The following is a 14,465-nucleotide window of genomic DNA, read 5'->3' as shown; positions in this document are numbered from 1 at the left end:
GACTAGAAAGCTATTAAATCAAGCAGTCCTCATACCTGATGAGACTACGCACAGGAGATTGTTTTAGGTTTATCGCTCGAGAGAAACAGGCCAATCAATCTTTTCCAGCTATCCTTCAAATAGACGTTTTTGTGTTTACTTGAGTTCCCACAGACAGGCTAAATGCACGGAAGTTCTCCTGTCGTTCCCCACTCATAAGTGGCCACCACGCAGCTGAATTGTCCGTTGCTCTTACGATGCTATCCACCCAAACCCTTTCACAGCTTGCTCAGTGTTAAAATCGTATCTCAAGTCTACTTACTTCACACTGGCGACCTCATCCACTCTCGTTTGTCGACCTGTCCGCAGTCGATGGGGTTTTCGTTGGAAGTTTCTGTAGTCGTGCAGCTGAGGGCATCGGCAACTCGCGTATAAGTGCATAAACAACTTGAGCTGCGCATCCTAACTGGGTGTGAGAGCACGCAAAAACGTGCCTGACTCGCAAAATCGTAACGACGAATGTTTTTCCGCCTTTCTTTCCTCCTTCAGTGCGCAACTAGAACCTACGTGCAGAAACATACGAGCCCAACGGCCAGAGCGACAGGACAAAGCGCAATCCGCTAAGTGAACCACGAGATCTGGCCAGCTGCGATCGGAAGAAGGACACCTATCTTAAATCCTTATGGGGCTAGATGTGTTAATAGCTGCACGTTCCAGACTCAGTCGGCAGCGGAGTTTTATACCAGCAAGTAGTAACAGCAGCAACATGTCGAATGCGCTCGTTATCGATACAGCCTAATACATTGTGACAAAATGAGACGATCCTAGGTTTGCCCGCGTGTGTTTATTTGTGATAGTGATACTGTAACATGAATATAATAGTAAACTGTCAGTCTTTACGCGATATGAGATTTGCTTCTGCTGTGATAAACACGAACGGCTTTAATTAACTGCAAAACACAAAGACAATAGAAGTAGCGGTTGCGGCACTCAACGAAGCAGAAATTTCAGTGTAAGATTCAGGTAGGTCACTCGTCAGCTGCAAGCTAAAAGGAAAGATTAATAAAATAGCGAGCGCAGATGTAACAAAACGATTCAAAACGGCATTCAGTTTATTCTAATCAATCTCCATTTACTTTGACCGTAAGGCAAGAAACACTAAGTAGTTAGAATACGAAAAAAAGAACAAAATAACTTTACGTATGTTAGCATATACTTACAATCTATACTTGGGTCGTGCTGTCGAGAACAATATGTAACTGCTTAATTATGGTCAGGTAACGGTATTTGACGATACAAAATTTTGCGACAACATCACGATCCTTTCTAACGTCAACTTTCAACAACATCAATTATCTAAATTCGAATGTTTCCGGTCCCTGAGATGTTTGTGCATTTGGCTACTGCTTCAGTATCTGCGCACGACGACACCCAGGCCCAACTGTAACATATGGAGCGCTGTTTAGGGCGCGCTTCGAGCCAGCGTGCGCCGATCCCGGGACTCGTCTAGATAATGAAAGATATTTGAAAGTGAAACGTTTACGAAATAGACTATGATACATGAAATCGTTCTGACTGGTACTGACACTATTTGTACTGAGTAGTCCGCGAAGATAACGCATGCTCAAAAGGAGCAAAAAGGCCTAATTCACTTAGATCGAGGCTATATCACAGGCATTTGCCTCTGCTTATTATCCAGTATAGCAATAAACAATATATGAGAATGAAATACCGGCTCGTTTGGTCATCGTGCGAAAAAAGGATTTTACGGAAAAGTATCCTGTCGGGTATATCATTGTTTCAGCTTCATTGGACGGACGGCGATCGAAGAGGCTGTCGTCTACTGCTTATCGATGTCTACACGCGTCTATGAATCGGTGCGAGCGTCGATGTACCAAGGCCGTACGTATATTTATATATATAATAAATATTAGTAGATAGTTTAAACAAATTATTTTTGAAATATTTAAAATTTCGATAAAACTAAAATGGCAAAGTTGCGCATAAAGGCTCTTCTAAAGCTGTACGTTTTTATTTTGTTCATAAAAGTGGTAAGAGAAATTTATTCATACGACTGTTAGAACGGGTTCGCCAAAGTGTACTGCCGGCCCCTCTAAAAATTCCTTCAGAAATCCACTCAAAGTTTTTATCAGGTCTTCAAGCGTAGTTCCATCTTTTTATAGAAGAAGCATTATTGTAGACTGGATTCACCATTAATAATGGACAAAAGTTTTGAAAAAGCTTCTCTCCGAGCCGTGTGTAATAGTTTTGAACATAATTTCCCATTCGGTTTCTGCACATGTGCTAAACATTTTCCGACGTTTCTCAGAGGTGTCGAGCTTGCCTTAGGTTGGCCTCGAACCCATACGATTTATTTAAGTTTTAAGAAAGTACTAAAAAGTGAATTAGAAGCGAATTACAATAAAACACTGAATCTAATGAGAGGGAATCGTAAAGTAAATATATATATATATATATATATACATATATATATACATTGTAGGTCTCTATATATATCCAATATTGAAATCTGTGCCGAACTCACATGCGGAACGGCACATGCGATGCTGCACTTAGGAAGAATCAAATTTACGATCATTTTATTTTTCGCTCGAAAAATCTCTCGATCATTCTCAGTCATCCGTGTCACGGTTCCATTCGTGCGTGACCTTGATGACAATCGGAATGCCCATTTGCCCGCGATTCGATTCGTTTCAACAGGATGAACAACTGCTTCGGTTCTACTGCAAATAACTTACCTCGACCACAATTTTTTTTTTTCGTTGATGTTTTTAGGCGAAACAACCCCAACCCCACGGCATCGCTCTGCACTGGATCACTCGTTGCGCTTTTATGTTTTTTTGTCTGCCACTGTCGATCCTTTGTAGTTGCCACCAATTGGAAAATGTTCACGATGTCGACGACAAGCCAACAAATCTTTTCTGATCCAGCAGATCAGAGCGCTCATGTCATACGACAGAGCAAGGAATACGAGTATTGAAGAACGCTTTAATCAGGGCAAGTAGATGGACGGGAAGGGGCAAACCCGATCTAGGGGTAGCCGTCGCCACTGCCACGGCTTCACACTCCACGCTTGCTGCTGTTGTAGTCATCATTGTCTATGAATTAACGGCGACAGCGTAAGCAAAAGCCTTTTGCGGACGTCGTGCGATGCCAAAGAGGGAGAAAAGAAAGCGTTGTCTTTGTCCTGAGTGACTCTGTGAGCGAGTTCATCTGACAACGCCCGTCAGTGAGCATGAAGTTTGCCGGTATTAATATTATAGTAGTTAGCTATAAAGGCAGGGTATGTACGAAGAGACTAGTGTATGAGTTGGGCATTGCTCTGTCCTGTTGTGTGCATCATACTGTATCCTCCAACCCTCGTCAACATTTCCGCCCATGTCGGTTTGTGTATGCGTGTATATGCGCGTGTTGCTATGTACGAATAAATGCTGCTGCTCTCTGTGGTTCGTTTTGTAGAAGAGTGCTGAGACCTCGGGAAATGATGCTCCAGACTCCGTCGCTGTCATCGTCCTCATTCCTGTTGCTGTCATCGTCATCGTCGTAGTGGTGATATCCTTTGGTAGTTGTTTCGCTTCAGAGTCGAAGACCTCAAATTTCTCTCGCGCCCGCCTCCGTTCCGCCTTTTCTTAGCTTTTCTGTTTGGTTTCTGCTCCTATCTTCTGAAGACAACGACAATGAGTTGCAAATAAATGCCAGCATCAACATCAAGATCGGCATCAACCTCGCGGTCATCATTTTCACGACCATCACTACTCGCACCTTCAACAATCATCCGACCGCTCGATCAGCGGTTCAATGGCTCTGTTCAGTGCGCTTATTACCTGTGTTTGGTAAGAGCAGCGCACTATTACATCGTTAAGCTTTTTTTTTTTGGTCTTCTTCCAGAAGAGCAGCGTCCAACAGTTCGCTGACTTCCAGCCAACTGCGGTCTTCCCAGCTAACCTTCTCCAACTAAGCTATCCTCTCCACTTTAACTGATGTCCTTCTTTTATTCTGCAGCTGCAACTAACTACAGCAAAAGCCACAGCAGCGGCTGCAGAAGCAGAAGCAGGGTTTTTTTTGTCGCTGTGTGATCACACACATTCGGCAGCCAAGCCAGTCACGACCAGATCGACCCACGCGCGGACCCACATTCTCACGTATTGTGGACTATGAATCACGCACCTCGGTTACCGCCTGGTTAATTTGATTGTAACCGGTATTAGTCTTTGTATAGAGCGTTCTGCGTAGAACTCTTCGGAGCTTTCTTTCTCCTGATTTGAAATTCTTTGCTTCGATTAGAGTCTACAAATATCGTGCTATAATAGGTAAATAGTTCACGATAGGAATGACTGGCTGGGTAGGTTAAGTGGCCGCTCTCGTTAAGCTGGTTGAACTTTGGGACTTTTTGCCTGGCAAACTTTTAATTTGCTAACCACTGATATCTGCTGCTACTGTCGACGCTAAAGTTGATCTTTTGCATGCATCACAGTCCAATACTCGCACCACTTATAAATCGGGTACGATTTGCACCTATATTGTTTCGTTCCGTCGTCCAAACGCGCGGCTTCTTTCTTTTTCGTCCGTCCTACTTCCCTGCATCATTAGGGCCTAGCGGTCGCAGTAGCTACAACATCCATTCACTCGCAGAGACACAAACGCATCGAATGTTGATGCTTCTGCCACTGCAACCAGCTGGTCATGGTAACCTGTGACAGTTCAACCAACAGGAAAACAAACCAAACTAAACGCATAGCAAGTCATTGTCATTGTTTTTGTTGTTGTTGTTGTTGTTAACGTTACGCTGTTCGGCGTTATGCGCAGTCTCAACAGCGGCATATTATGTCTTCTCTCTATCTCGATAATTTCGTCCCGTGCCTGTTTCAAGGCCTATTTTACTGTGTGTTCTACGTTTGCCGCCGTGGGTTGACGCTGCGGCAGCGCAAGATCTAACCGACGGCTGTGTATCACTTGTAACTTTGTAGCTATGCGTGTCTATTTGTGTGTGGTTATTGGTCTGGGCTTTGTATTTGCGTGTGAAGAAAGGGTTGTTACTGCTGCTACTGCTGCTGCCGCCGCCGCCGCCGCCGCCACCGCCGTGGCTGATGTTGACAGGTCGTTCACCGCCCAGCGCGGTCGTTCATCTGCCACCCAACGGATGACGGCCGTCGTCGCCGTCGGGCCAAGGCGGTTCGTGGCTGGGTCAGCCGACCAACATCAACCCGTCCACCGAACAAGCAGCGAACGAGGTAGACTCCACAACGATCGAAAAGCCGACGACGGCAGCAGCATCACGGCCAGCTTCAACAACCTCAACACGAACAAAAGCAGTAACAGAAGCATTCAACTGGCTTCCACATTACTGGCGTCTGCTGCTGCTTGTGCTACATTACCATCGCTCTAGGGGAGCCGTTGCCATAGCAAACATTTTGGCTAGCAGCAGTACTAGATTGCAGCTACCCGGTTTCTTCAGGCCACTGACCGATTGCCGCTGGCTGATGAGCCAAACGACCGCTTAAGCAATGATCGGCCGGCCAGCCGGCGGCCGGACGCACGGGCGTATGGACAGGCTCACAGACATCATCGCCACCAGCAGTACTGCACTATATTACACCTTGCGGAGTGATGACCATCGTAGTTGTAGAGATACCCCTTCCAGCCTCAGCAGCGGCAGCAGCGACGGCGGCTAACACCGCCGACGCGGTCACATCGGGAAAGGAGGCGCGGTGGACACACAACGCAGGGCGTCGTGTAGCGTCACGGCATCAGCCGTAAAGCATCGCGCAAAAGCAATTGCGATTGGTCGGAGTGAGTGAGTGAGTGCTGCTGAGGCCATCGTGCGCCGGTATTATTATGCTGCCAACGACTAACCTTCTCTTTTTTCCCCTTCTTTTTCCCGTCGCCGCCGTAGCCGCGCCGGCGGCCAGTTACTGACTGACGAGAGACCATTAGTAATCAGTTGACTAGTAGCGTTAACCAGTGCAAACCAGAGGCTGCTGCTGGGTTAACTGACGAGCGCGGACCAACATAGACCCAGATCAGACCAAACTACGGAAGAAGAGTGAACGGACGAAAGAACCGACTAGTCCGTCGATGTCTCGGAGACCAAACGGGACCAATGAAGACGATTCTGGGCACTGAGCATAGGAGTTACTGGGTTAAGATTCTAGCCTTGAAAGCCGGTTACATTTGGCACGTTTTGCTATGGTTTGATAGCATCGTGTGCACGGTATGGCCGTAAGAGCGTGTCAACGGCGTGCTGAATGTGTGCGTGTGTGTCCCTTCATAGATCGGCGTCGTTTAGTACTGCAGTCCATGGCCAGCCTGACTATCGATAGGACCTGGAAGATCCGTTAGCTAGTCGAGATCGAGCTTTTCGAAAACTAAACTTTTTTTTGGCACTTTCTTTCTTAGCTTGACAATCACTGGCGATTTGAACGCCATCGCCTTCTTCGATTTTTATAAGCAAGATTTCGAAAAGCAACAACGTGTAGGATACAGCCAAGGGACTACGGAAATTCGGCACCGCCTTGCATATGAGGCATGTGCCTCACCTGACAATGCAATGTACAGAAGATTATTCAGTGAATTTTCGTAAGCAGAAATGAAACCAGAACGCGAAACCCCAGTGTTGCGTCTAGATTGACATTCTGCAAGAGACTATGTGCCCAGACGCCCTTGCCACCGGACTGTAACGGTAATTGTTTCCATACGATCAAAACCCAGATCGTAAAAATGCGCCAGAAGAATACAGTGGGGGCGTTCCCTTCAGTTAATAAGTACTCTCAGGTAAGTGACCACATGTTTCATGTCGGTGACTTTTACACGATTCTAGATAGCTTAATGCATTTTATCCTATGTGCTACTACTATCACTACTACTTATATTTGTCATCTGTTGTTTAAATTTACTTCTTAATCTCTGTTAACTGTATACTTGTTGATTTCGTTACTCAAACCGGCATGTTGGGCCTTGTTCCGTAAGCCAGCAATGCTTAGAACAACGCTTCAGTAATGCGGCGCAAAGAGGTGGAAAATCACTGGAGTTCCTTCCTGCTGTTGAGTGATCAATGAACGGGCCAAAACGAGTAGTCGATGGACGGCGACAGCCGTACTGACGTCAAGCCTATTCGTCATATTACGATCGCTTTGAGAAAAACAGAAAGAGGGTAAAACTTAGCACTGGCGATAACGTTGATAATGATGACGGTGAGTGATATGACGGCGTGACGCTAAAACGCCGCGATTTTCGTCTATTTATTGGCCTAGGCGATAAAGGAATAATGCAGCCTTTTAGGCAATACTCAAGGCGCAATGCCGTTCATCGCTATCCGTTCCTTGGCCGACCCCATTGAGTAGGTCTAATAGTCTATGTAGTCAGGACGTGCAGAGGTATTCCTAATCGGATTTAGTTTGCTTCTTAAATTAATCGTTAGGTCAAGAAAAGGCTGCGGTAAATTAACTCATATCGAATTGGCAATGCACGAGCGCTTTGCTTGTGAATCAAACCCCATTGATGCTAGTTGTTACGTACGAAAACATATGTTTATATTTACCATTTACATTATTGGATCGAGCCGAAATAGGTAAGCACAGACTAAATTTAGTTATTGGTAACTGGATGTTTTTCTTGAGCGAAATCAAAAAACTACTAAACACACTTAGAACTCGGTGAAATGCTTGACGCGTTAGGGTTTTCCGTGTTTTAACGCTGGCTTAGACACATTGTATGCATTAAGCTGCGCAGACTAAGCTTGCCTTCGCCTTTCCGGTTCAAATTTATTTTAATGAACATATTTTTCTATGTAACTACAATGCCACGCTTGAAACACTATAAAAATTGTTACTTTATGTAGTCCACCGGTCGAGATGGTTTACAGCCAGCTTTCAAGCAGATCTCAAAATGAGAAAATGTTAATTACAAGGTAATTATTTCTTAGATGTCTCGACATTTGTAAGAACTCTTTGATGGTAATAGATAAGTCCTCGTATAAACGAAATGCAGTACCGGGAACTAGTACTAGTAAAACTCGACTGATAATGGAAGCAACTGGAAGCTTTTAAAAAATATATACCATCAAGCTTGTTGCAATAGCAGAAACGGCCACGTAGCACTGCTAGCGATCGATGTAACCATTGAGATTACTCTGTCAAGCAATTAATGGGCATAAAAGCGTCTGTCGCTTTTAACAAAGCCTATTGCTATGTATGAGCAATGGTGGCTGTTTTATATTTAAACAAAACAGTATCCACTAGAAAAATACTAACAACTTTACAAGTAGCATCCGATAAATGTCTGGCGAAAGCTGGTTCTTATTCAAGGACTTCTGTTGTCCTCCCAGACCAGCTAAGTCCAAATTGATAGAGATGATATTCCGAATCATATTGGCTAAAAGTCGACTATCTAAAGAAAAATTGTTTTTTAATTTATCATAAAAATATTAGAAAACATCACTTCACATGCATTGCTATTATATTCACTGTATGCGAGTGATTTTTTCTTACATAATCTACATCATCGTGCATTGCATCTCACATCTATATACGCGCACACATCTCAACTTAGCCCTCACGCAGAAATGTCATAAAACTTTCTAGTTTAAGTGCACTTCAGAATCACTTTCGCTATTTCTTCGCTCGATAATTATCTTTATTTTTTCTGTTTGGCGCTCTCCTTTCATGTGAAAATCTTTGCTACCAATATATATTAGCAGTACTTTGTTTCTAACTAGTTTCCACCAGCGTAGAACGAAGTGAGTCTGGGCCCAAATTAGAACGTCGACCAATATTGACCACCTAAGTCAAAGTAGTAGTTGATAGAACGCTGATGGTTCTGCTATACGTTGTCTAGCAAGTTACAGCGAACTATTTGTGCCCAGCAATTAATCCTTACACGCCACAGGCGAACATAGACAGGCAGATCGTTAATGATTTTATCCTAATAGAATTCATTGTTTGGGAGCGCCCAGTCTCGTCTGGGCCGCCCATTTGCAACAGCTTGCATTATTTTATTCTATTGCCTATTTACTCTGAAACCCGGTCACCCCTTTATTCACACCTTCATGACTTCCGTAGTGGTTACGCATTTGTTCCATAGCGAATTTAACGCGAGCAAATTTTACCATCTGTAGTGTTTTTGCGTCGGCAGAGGAAGCTTTGACCGTTAATAATTACTGTCACCGCGTTTGCTTCTGAAGGTAACCACTGGAACATCGATGCCCCCTTTCATGCAACGCTTTTTTACTGGCCGCCACAGCAGCGACATCACAAAGTGATATGAACAACAGTGCCAATCGTGACCGTCAACGTCTTGCTTTTCTGTTCGATCGCTTGCGCGGTGCCCAAAGCTGACCGTCACCATAGCCGTCAGCTGTCTGCCATTGTCGAACATCCTAGTAAATAGTGATCATACTCCTAATTGCTGTCGTTGTTCTCGTCATTGAGCGGTTCATTTTCCTTGGTACCTGTTGTGACTGCAAGCATGATTAAAATTTTAGGCAGTCACTCATTGGCGTTGTTATTATCAATTGTAATCATTTGTTTTAAATGACACCGTTATTCCGCGCGATATCCTGGCCATTACCCCTTCAACTAACGAAACAGCGGCACAAACACACACACACACACAAAGACTGAAGACAAACAAACGAGCGGCCTGGCCTGGCCTGGCCTGGCTGATCAACTGATCGACGATTAAACGACTGACAACTAACGATGAGATTGCGCGGCCATCAGAGATTGTCTCGAGCGGCTACGTTATTTTGGCGTTAGCCGTAGCGGCCATTGGCTGGGTGTTAAACTGACCCACCGACCCGATGCACAGCTCCATACATACCTGGCAATGGAGACGAACGAATGTGGCAGTAACAATTGTGCGGAACAGTCCGTCCAAACACGGCCTTTAATATTTATCTATCTGTATCAGATTTAGAGAGCTTTCTATTAGTTGCTAGCGTGACTGAGACCGCCGACACCAACGCATCTGGTCACTAGTCGTCGCCACCGCCGCCAGCCTGCCATTCGGGTTTGCGGAGTTGGCGCTCTAAGTTGTTTTGCGCAATAGATGAACACAAGGACAGGGTTCGGCACTGTTGTCGTTGTTGTTGTTATCGTCAGGTCGTGATGTTGTTCTTGTTGTTATTACGATCGTGTACGTCGTCCTTATTCGCAGTAAACAACACGAAATAGCAATGAGCATTAGCCTGCGATGATGTTCATGGAAGATTGTCGGCGTACGGACATTGTTGCCCGTAGTAGTGACTAGCAAGAAAGCGGCGGTAGCGATGGCACACACGCAGGTTAACCCTTTATAGTTGAACAGAACGAACGGCTTCTTGGCCTACTTCTTCTAGCAACGCGACGGGGCCAAACAACAACAACTACTACATTTGCTTCCGCATGAGATAGTTACCACTTTTCCTACCGCACGGAACGTAGCTACAATACAAGCGTTAGCGCATCGCCTAGTGCCATTGCTGATCTCACAAACGTTTTTTTTTGCTTAGTCAATCCTCTATTCCAATAATGTTTTTTTTTTTCTTTTCTTAATTGATAGTTAGGCTTATGCCGTAGACTTAGAGAAGCCGAGCAAAGAAACCCCTGAGCCCCCATCCGGCCGGCCCAGTTGTCGTATGTAAGGCTATGATTATGCTTATGACTGCAATAGGGATACAATTTGATAGCGCGCGGTTACGGTCCTTAACAAGACAATGAGTGATTCGGTAAGCCGCCTGAAAATGTCCCCTTTGAATGTGAAAGGTACTGAAATTAAATTTGTATAGCAAAAGTAAGGTAGAAACTACAAGTTTTCGGATTTACCTTGATATAAATACGAACAACTACAGATCCTCTGTAAGTCTCTAAAGTTGTTTACACGCAATCAGAATCCGTAAGCCTGGCACATGTACCCGCTTGAACGTACGTATTAGAAACCTTAAATGATGAGTTTCAAGGTCTTGTAGTGGAAAGCCCGAAACGTTTCCTTTTGCGTAGTCAAGTTCATCGATCAAGTGATAAACAAATCCATACGTTATTCTCATATGCAATTATGTCTACGTTCAAAGAGAATCTGTTCTTCACCACGCGGACACTGTTGATATCTCTGAACGTTTTACTTCTGCAGCCCAGTTTAATGGGCACGCTTTTATAATGGTAGCACACTTCGCCAGTACGTAAACTTTCGAGTGGTTTAAAAATATTTGATACAAATCAATGAATTGCAGGCCAAAGCCAACGCAAAGCATAACGCTACTATTACCGAAAAAAGCTATCCAGTATATGTCTACCTATATGCTCATGTGTGATTGATGCTTAAATGACTGGACTCTTTCGTTGCATCTCTTGGTAAAAATTACACTTTAGCTGGTGTTACGGCACGCCTCCGTCATCTGGCAGAAACGAGAGTTCAATATTCAATGTGATTGCTGTCGCAGCTGCTTTCCGCTGCGAGCACTAGGCGCGGACACGAGCCGATCAGGTCAATGCTGCGAACCACTGTGAATCATTGCGAAGACGCCTCCTCGTCATTGCTACTAGAATAGTTTCTCATTACTAGCATTGAAGCCCCTATAGAAAAAAATAGTCCGCTTGAAATTGAGCGCGACATACAGGAGCCTTTCGACCTTTCATCTCCCGTCCGTTTGCTTACTTCCATCGAATTATGGATGCTGCTGCAGCTGCGTGAACCATGCAAATAATTTGTATGTGTATGCAGCATTAGGGATCACAGTACTTCGCCACTCTGCACGTTCCGCATTCGGCGTTCTTCGAACATGCTACTCTATGTGTTGACGCGTGTTGATGGCCAAGCGACGGGGATCAGGAACACTTGCGCAGTCGCGCAGAACCGCGCCCTAGATTGCCTTGGCTAAACAATTCGTCAACACGTTCGCCTCGACAACAACAACGACAGTTGTATTAGTTTTCAGCAAACGTTAACGGTTCCTAGAATATGCCGATGTATTCCGTCACTCGTAAAACTAGGACGATCTTAACGGGCAGCTTCGGGATTTATTTGTAATCTATGATGGATACACGTTTTTGGAGATAGCCAGGGTCTTCGTTAAGTTGGCCGAGACCCTATGTTCAAGTTCGAACGCGTCGTCTGTGATAGCGATTCATTTCTTTGATATTACTACCCAATGTACCGTTGCTTACCAAAGTACCAATGTACATTGCTGTGATTATCTACTTATCCTTCATCCCAATAAATATGGGTACAAAGATTGTCAACCAAACTGAACGGGTAATACCTAACAAGTACCGTAGTTCTAAGGAAGCTCATTAATCTCGATCTAAGAGATTTCCACCTCGCGGTGGATTAAACGCGATTTCCCAGTGTACTATACCTCAGAGCGTTGACACTCACCGGATCCAAGCTAACGTATCTTCAGGAGGATGTCGATAAGCATCGGAACGAAATGGTAACAACTTAGAGAGCATTCATTGCAGAGACATATGACATGTCTTTGCACTCCAGCTAGCCAGGTCCTGTTTAGGAAATCATGACAAGGTTCATACTGTGAACAGTAGGTAAAAGAGTTGCTAAAATACACGGTCTAACTATAAATTATAGGACGCTTTAGAGCACAGAACGCCAAAGGCTCGCTGTCCCATAAACGTGTCGCGTGCGCTAGTCAGCGACGGGAAGGCATTTATCGCTCAGTTAGTCCGGCCAGTTGCGTTCCGCTGATCGTTGACCCTGGAACGAGAGTCCAGACAGGCAGACTGGCAGGCCCACCGCATCACCGACAGCTTCTACTGGCTTTATCGAATTCGTTGCTACGTCTCTAAACGTAAAGGTGCTGACTGGATATGTACCCGGCATTATAGTGGTTTTTATTCAAGTCGCTTGAGTCGCGCTCGTCAACGAGTTGGTAAAAGCATTGAAAGAAAAACTTGGTTGAGACGGGTCAATGATCCCCCGCAGCAACACAGTGACATCATAGGGACAACCGGCGACCGTCCTAGTTACGCCGCTCAATCGTGTTAACCAAGTGAAGTAATACTAGCAATGGGACACCGATAATGTAATTTAATTTATAGTGAAATTAATGATTTGAGTTACTTTGCTTCTATTTTGGTAAACCATTCTGTTCATACTTATAGATTTCACCTTCTTTTCCGGATAGTGGCAGAAATAGGGTGAGCATTTGGCACATCGTGAAAATGACGCAGTAGGTAAGTAAGTATTAGTGGGGCAAAGGTACACTTGCGTGCATTTATATTTGCATTACGTTGCTCAGACTAATTACTCTGTGCTGAATAATTCTGCAGGTTTCGATGCCTGATTAATAATTGCATTCCGCGGGGTCTCAGTTTGTGCACCTATTAAATAAACACGGAAGTTCGATATGCAGGGGAAATTCTTTTTCAGGTTTTCTATATCATTTGTGTATCGCAGTTTATTCGGTGATATCCTCATCAAATTAATCCGAACTACAACTTCATATGGTTGTGTAGCAGCTCGGGCGTTCCTCGGCGCATTTTCTTAATGCACAAGTGACAATGCCCAAGGAAACCCCGAACAAGCTCACCAATATACGTCGTACTGGGTTTATCAACTAATAGCATTTTCCTCTGCTTTCGCACTCAGGACCTTCGCTTCGATGCTAAGAAAACAATAGAACGATTTAGAAGCAAATCATGAAGCTGACGAGGTAGGTGGTAACATAACAAGGTAACCAGGCAAAATTTGAGGAAACACACTGAATTTAATGTATCCTGCCGTTGTTAGATAAAATTATGCCAACGAGAATAGCACTGCACGAGTCAGTAATGTTGTATTTTTTGTGATTTCCCCTGGTCAAACATTAGCTTTGATTGAAGACACCCTGATGAACTTAATACCTGCTGGTGTAACCCTTTTTTTCTAACTTACTTGGCTTTGGGTATTCAAAAGTATATCAAGTCTGACTACATACTGTTTATATTGAGTCTAAATAGTATGTAGTATACAGTAGTTATATAGATGTAGTTTAAGAATGCTTCTTCGATATCACCTGGCTTCCTTAAAAGTGATCATTGAAAAATTATACCATGTAACTGTGCTACTTGGGAACTGGAACACTGTTAGGGAACGCTCATCCTGTCCTTAGTAATGCTATTGTCTAAACACATGCCGTATATAAACAAAGCCGTAGGGTTTAAGCTAATGAGGGAGCAATAATAACAAACATAGAGCTTATTCGAAACGTTTCGTTCCTTCTCACCTTAGCACATTTCATACAATAAATATGTTGTATTTGATTATTTCGTTCACTCGGCTGATACAAATAATAAAAACTGTGTTGTTATCAAATAGAAAACGTTAAGATATATTTTAGTTTTCTGAAAGTAATGATATAAGTGTGTTTTTATCTGTGGTAGGTACACACAACCTCTTCAATCACATGAAAACAAACAACTCGAATCAAAAGAAGAAATAAGAAACCAACCCGGTGCTGAAACTCGATGCATTTATCATCAGCTTAACGATACAGTATT

The 14,465-nt window shown here is 44.0% G+C and overlaps 2 long non-coding RNA genes across 3 annotated transcripts; one reads left to right on the top strand and one right to left on the bottom strand.

Moving 5' to 3' along the window:
- Positions 1–804: 804 nt before the first annotated feature.
- On the bottom strand, positions 805–4,930 carry LOC111267745 (uncharacterized). The gene is made up of 2 exons (XR_002684798.2): positions 2,739–4,930; positions 805–1,025 (listed from the first exon to the last, which is right to left on the bottom strand). It is a non-coding gene; the product is annotated as an uncharacterized LOC111267745 (long non-coding RNA).
- Positions 4,931–5,952: 1,022 nt separating this feature from the next.
- Positions 5,953–14,378, top strand: LOC111267750 (uncharacterized). 2 transcript variants are annotated; one of them, XR_002684803.2, is made up of 4 exons: positions 5,953–6,771; positions 6,971–7,190; positions 13,576–13,639; positions 14,349–14,378. It is a non-coding gene; the product is annotated as an uncharacterized LOC111267750 (long non-coding RNA). The 2 variants fall into 2 exon arrangements; XR_002684802.2 differs by lacking the exon at positions 6,971–7,190.
- Positions 14,379–14,465: the final 87 nt, after the last annotated feature.

This window comes from Varroa jacobsoni, unplaced genomic scaffold (genome assembly GCF_002532875.2).
Source record: "Varroa jacobsoni isolate VJ856 unplaced genomic scaffold, vjacob_1.0 scaffold_1216, whole genome shotgun sequence".
NCBI lineage: Eukaryota > Metazoa > Arthropoda > Arachnida > Mesostigmata > Varroidae > Varroa > Varroa jacobsoni.
The sequence above is the reverse complement of the archived record's forward strand: the minus strand, read 5'-3'. Positions and strand labels throughout refer to the sequence as shown.